Raw genomic sequence first — 6,011 nt, 5'->3', positions numbered from 1 at the left:
TGGGCAGCTGCGGGGGATTTAAATTTAAACCGCCGGTGAGGGTAATTACGTGTTGTAACTGACTCGCTGCGCGGGCTGCTCTGTTTTCCCAGTCACGCAGGTAGCTCTGCTAGAAAAGCAGGTCTGCGGGTGGGGGGTAAAGGCTGTGGTCCTTCTCCAGGAGAGGCGGGGGTGCCGAGGCTTCGCGTTCTACCTGAGGCGGGGGAGCTGCGCAAGGCTGGACGGCGGTGAGAGGGGGACCCCGAAGCGGCCACAGCCGGTTTCAGCTGGGGGAGTGGGACGAGGGCGGCGGTGGTGGCAATGGTAACGTCGGCTCTTGGGGTTTAGGACTTGGAGGGTGTTTCGCAGGCTTTTTCGGTTGTTCGGGCTGTTTCGCTGGGCGCTCGCTCCGAGTGACAGGTCTTGTTCCTTGGAAACCTCTCAGAATGGGGGAGAGAGAGAAACGCTTCTGGAGGGATTTTTGTCTGCCCCGCACTGACTTGCACCTGTCTGCCTGTTTCATCCTCCGTGGCCCGCAAGTTTTGTTCATGTCAACGTGAAAGAATAAAGTAGATTGTCCCCTTCAAACATTTTGGAGAGTAGATAATTACAGGTGCTGGTACAGTCTTGCTTGTTCCCCGCTGTATCCTTTTTTCCATGCCCCTCTCCCACGCTTCGTCATTTTTCCTGATTGTTACCAATCACCTGAAAAACCGCTGTGGACTGCGCCTTAGCTCAATGAAACGAGGGGAAAGGTTGGTTTTGTTCTGAAAGTAAATGGTATGACTATCGCTCCTGTACTGTCACTGCAGTGTTAGGGAACTGTGTTTCAGGAGAGAACAAGTTTAAAGAAAGCGAATTTTTTAGAGTCTTGTTTGCCTGTGTCTTGACACATGCAAGAAGGTGAAAAAGACCAAAGCATGAAGTAGTCAAATTCAAAATTGATACTGAAACTCATTGCCAAAGGAAATAGGGGAGATACTGACTTATGGAATGAAAAACAGAAAAAAGGCTATATGTAGGTAAGAAAAGCCTTTGGAGATATCTTAGTAAGTCTTAGAAATGTTAAATTTCTTATTTCCAAACGTTCTGATAGACACTGCTCTGAATGTATAGTGAAAGCGGACAGTACAGAAGACAGTCTCTGAGGCATTCAGATTGGCTGCTGTCAGAGACAAAGCACTGTCATATTTGTGTTAATGTTTACTCTTTTATTCTGGCGTAATGTACTAGGAAAGTTAGGGATCTTCATGAAGATGTGACATAAGCACTTTTGACCCTTTATCTTCATAGTTGCTATGTCATAGTGAGGTGAGTCTCATGAATTTTGGTTTAGTGGGAAGAGTTTATTCTAGAAACTTGATCAGCAAGAATTTACAACAGGATTTGCACAGCTTATTAGAAGGTGAAGACGCACATAGACCTCTTACGAAGTTATATTAATTTTTATTTCTCTTAACTACTTCTATCTTCTCTAGACAATGATTGCTTTCCAGCAAAAAATTTTAAACTTGATCAAACTTTTCAGAAGACAATGGCCTTTATTTTCAAACTCTGAAAGGACTACTGTATGTGGAGCAGACTACATGCTGATGGCATTACAACTGTCAATGGCTGAAGTCAACAAACAGGTTAGCATTCTTTCAGTACATTCTTGGTACTTAGTACATCTCAAACTTGGTTCACTTACTGGACTTTTTGCTTACACACCTACTTGAAATGGCCATTTTGGTTGCTTCATTGTTGTTTTAACTGAGTGAGATGCAGCAAGGCACTGAAATTAATATGATTAAGCACACTGTTGAGTGAGGGCTTAGAAAAAGAACTGCAAGACAGAGGGGAGGATGGAAGTGTTTTCAGTGTATATCTGAGTTCTAAACTGGAATATTAAATACTAGTGTATTTTTCCTGATCATATAACTTCTCTTTATTTCCATCAAATGTTTCTTCTGTGCTGTAGATCAGGGTGGGAGAACTATGGCGTTTGTAATGCATCTTTTTTCTGAGTGCTCTGAAAATACTTTGGAATGACACTTTGGAATGAGAAGAATATGAGTATAAAACTCATTTGGTATAGGGTGCATGAGTTGTGCTTGCAGCAGTCCATTCTTGGCTGCTGTTTTTCCTGAGGCTTATCGGATGAAGACCTATACATATAAGTAGTGAGTGTGCACCCAGTACCAGCAGGAAATATATGGCCTTCTTTGCATGTATACAAGAAGTGTCTGTCAAATGATGAATAGGTGATATAACCCTTCAGTGTCTCCATAAGAAGCAATGTGGCTGCTTGCAGCTGGAAGGTTGAGCATTAGCAATTATCTGAAACGTACCAAAAACTGCTGCAACATACAGTCAGGCCTTTGCATGTGTCTCGTTTAATGAGAACAATTGCAATAGTCACTTTGATAATCTAAAGATATCTTTTTAGGTCAATAAGCTTAATTATTGATGAAAATTAATTACCATTGTTGGAAGGCTTATCCAAATGTTGCATAGTGAATGAAATGTGTAGTACAAATCTTTAGTTAAAACAAACAAACACACCACAAACAACAAAACCACAACAAAACCGAACCATCAAAAACCCCCAAACAAACAGAAAACCTGCTTCAGTTTGTGTGCTTCTGGTTGCAGCATATTAATTATTACCACTTGTGCTGAAAGAAGCTTATATCTTGGAGAAAAGATTTCCTGAACTACTCTTTAACCTAACTGAATTCATCACCAGAAAAAGCTTGGTAGTCTAAAATGTGCAGAATGACGGTATTTCTTGTCTAAATATTAAATATAAAACTGATCCATTTGTCCCCACTGTAATAAATATTGCAGTGGAAATATTAGAATCCCAAGATTCTATATTTGCTCTTCATAGAATGTAATATATTCCAGCCAGGATCCAGGTGTCCTCACAATACCTGTGTAGGTAAAACTAGAAAGTTATTGTGCATCAAAATGACCTCTGGGAGAACTCATAGAGGACAATAATGCAAAACTACCTGTGGAGGCAATCACTCTTTGTCATGTTTGTTGTGATTATCAAGGGAGAACTATAAACATTTTTCCACAGTCAACTTTGAGAACTAAAATGTGTTATTCTTCTGGATGCCAAAAATTACAGACATGATAAGGATTGTATTTTTATGGTTCACTGCTACTTCTTTCCTGAGAGCTTAAAATAAGCTCTTTCCTTCCCCTAGAGGTAACTAATTTATTTCACTTTGTCCTGTTTTCTCCTGCAGCAAAGATTCCTCCCCTCTAAAAGTATCTCTTCTTTCAAAGGTGATCTAACAAAAATTAAAGCAATTCTTTTCAACTAATTTGTTTTTGAAATACACTGGTTTTCCTTCAAATCTGAAGAAAGACCAAGTGTTCAAAACCTAATTTGTTTTCTGTGATTTACTAGTTGGTCTAATAAGACAAATTAGCAGTATATATAAGCCTTGTCTTGGATATGTGGATCAAAACTATTTTAGCATTTGCATGTGCTGCCTCTGAAGTTCACTTTCTTTGGTTGGATATCCATTTTGATGTTTGTAGCATTAGGGTAAAATATGGATGGTTTGTTTTGTTCAGCACTGAAACTTCAAGCTAAGATGCAGAGTATTACAGTTGTAGGCATGTCCCTTGTTAGGTCTCTAATTTAAGTACAGTAATTTTGTATTGTTAACATAACAGCTGTAGAATAGAAGTCTATTATGATAAAGTTGATTACTGCAAGAAAAATAACTGTGCTAACAGGCTATTGACTGGCTGGATTGGGGGGAAAAAAACCCAACCTACCACAAACAACAAAACCATATTCTCTTTCCTGAGGAGCCTGGACAACTTTAATGGATTTGATGTTTTGACTGTTATCTGTATCTGCAGTAGAAATGAAAAATAATAAAGTTGTTTGGAGAACTCTAGGAAAGTTTAAAAGTCTCATAATTTATTAGTCTTAAATTTCACCAAGAATAAGGTTAGCAAACAGTGTGATAAACATTGATCAAATAGCAGGGATGAAAGGGAAAAAAAAAATTTATGCTTTGAATTCCTCTGAAAATACATTGTGTTGTAGCACAGTTGTAGCCATATGGTGTAAAGACAAGTGGGGTATCATCTGTGGTGAAAGTTAATACCTTTTACCTAGACTAGTATAGATCTAAAATCTAGGAAGACTTTCAAGAAGAACCTTTCTTAAGGTTTGAAATAGAAATAACAATTTTCAAGTTGAAGTTCAGTTGAGGGTAAATGCTTTAAGATGACTTTAAGATCAGGAAGGGTAGAAGATAGGTTATTAGGACAAATAATCACTTGCCATTTTCAGACCATGGCTGCTTTAGCTAGTAGTGGGGGAAACTGGGACATCATATAAAACAGTTATTTTTCCTGAGTCTATGAATTTAAATTCTCAGACTTGTCTTGAATGTTTTGTAAATATGTTTCCTAGCACGAGGATTGTGAGACTGGAGGAAAAAGTGCTTCATTGTTGATTTTAGAAGTATATTTTCCCTTTTGAAATTTGTGTTTGTCTCTTTATGATTCTGGATTAAATCAGTTTTACTGCATAGTTTAGTTCTACCCTGTGCTACCATGAGTGCATTTTGTACATTGTCTGAAGAATATTATGTTCTGTTCAGTATCCTGTATTTCTTGAAATGTTTTCCCAAACCATCTTGTTTCCATGTTGGCAAATACAGAAAAATGCAAACTTGTTTTACAGCGTTACTCCCTTAAACTGTTGTATCTGTCTCCCTTTTCATAATGAGACTCCTACCAACTTTGTAGCAATTTTATATATGTTGCTTGTAACATACTGTAATGATGCTACCGAGAGACATTGTCTTGGCTGTTCTTCAGTATGATTAATTTTTTCACGGAATCATGGAATGGTTGAGGTTGGAAGGGACCTCTGGAGTTCATCTTGTCCAACGCCCATCCTCAAGCAGGGCCACCTAGTGCCAGTTGCCCAGGACCATGTCCAGATGGCTTTCAAATGTCTCCAAAGATGGAGACTCCATAAGCTCTCTGAGCAACATGTGCCAGTGCTCAGTCACCCTCACAGTAAAAGTGTTTACTGATGTTCACACACCTGTGATATGTACACCTCCTGCGTTTCTCTCAGTTTGTGCCAATTGCTTCTGGTCTTGTCACTGGGCACCTTAAAAAAAAAAAAAAAAAAGCTTGGGTCCACCCTCTTTGCACCCTCCCTTCAGATATCTATATACATTGATAAGATCCTCTCTGAGCATTCTCTTCTCCAGCCTAAACAGCCCCAGCTTTCTCAACTTTTACTTGTATTCAAGATACTCCTGTCCCTTAATCATCTTTGTGGATGATTCACTGGACTTTGTTGGACTCTTTCCTGCATGTCAGTGTGTCTGTCTCATACTGAGGAGTCCAGAGGTGGTCTCACCAGTGCCAAGTAGTCTTCTCTACAAGGGACAGGATCTTTTTTTAGAAAAAATTTTGAAGTTTAGTAGGAAAAAAGGTTGAAGTAATGAATATTTCGTTGGTTTTTTTAAAAAGCAAATGGTATACAGAGACTGCTCTACTGTCTTTCCCACACCATGTGTAACCAAAGCATAAGTAGTTAATCAGTTGTTTCCTGTATTTTTGTGTTGCTTAACAGGTGGAGTTGTTTTAACTGTGTAAATCTTGAGGCAACCTCCCTAGATTATCAATAGGACTTTCTTCTCCCTCCCACCCCCCTTCTCTATAATATTGCAGGTTTCTGTTTTGAGGGGTGGAAGGGGAAGCAAGAATGTGGTATGTGGGTTTTTGGTTGTGGGGTTTTTTGTTTGTTTTTTAACTGAGTGTGTGCTGAATTTTCTACCTTGTTTTTATTACTGCTATGGTTGATAATGTTGACTTTAGAAAGTAATAGTTTGTTGCTTGGATGAGTACAATTTTCACTTTGTCTGTTTCAGGATTCTATTGTTGTAGGCAACTGTTCTACTGAACCATGCATACTGTAGCTCTCCAGTCCTCCTGAAGCAGAGAATACCTCTGTTCTCTTTGACCCTGGTACTTCCCCTTTTGACACCACCCCC

This window comes from Cariama cristata, unplaced genomic scaffold (genome assembly GCF_000690535.1).
Source record: "Cariama cristata isolate BGI_N322 unplaced genomic scaffold, ASM69053v1 scaffold29118, whole genome shotgun sequence".
In the NCBI taxonomy this organism is placed as follows: Eukaryota; Metazoa; Chordata; class Aves; order Cariamiformes; family Cariamidae; genus Cariama; species Cariama cristata.
The sequence above is the reverse complement of the archived record's forward strand: the minus strand, read 5'-3'. Positions refer to the sequence as shown.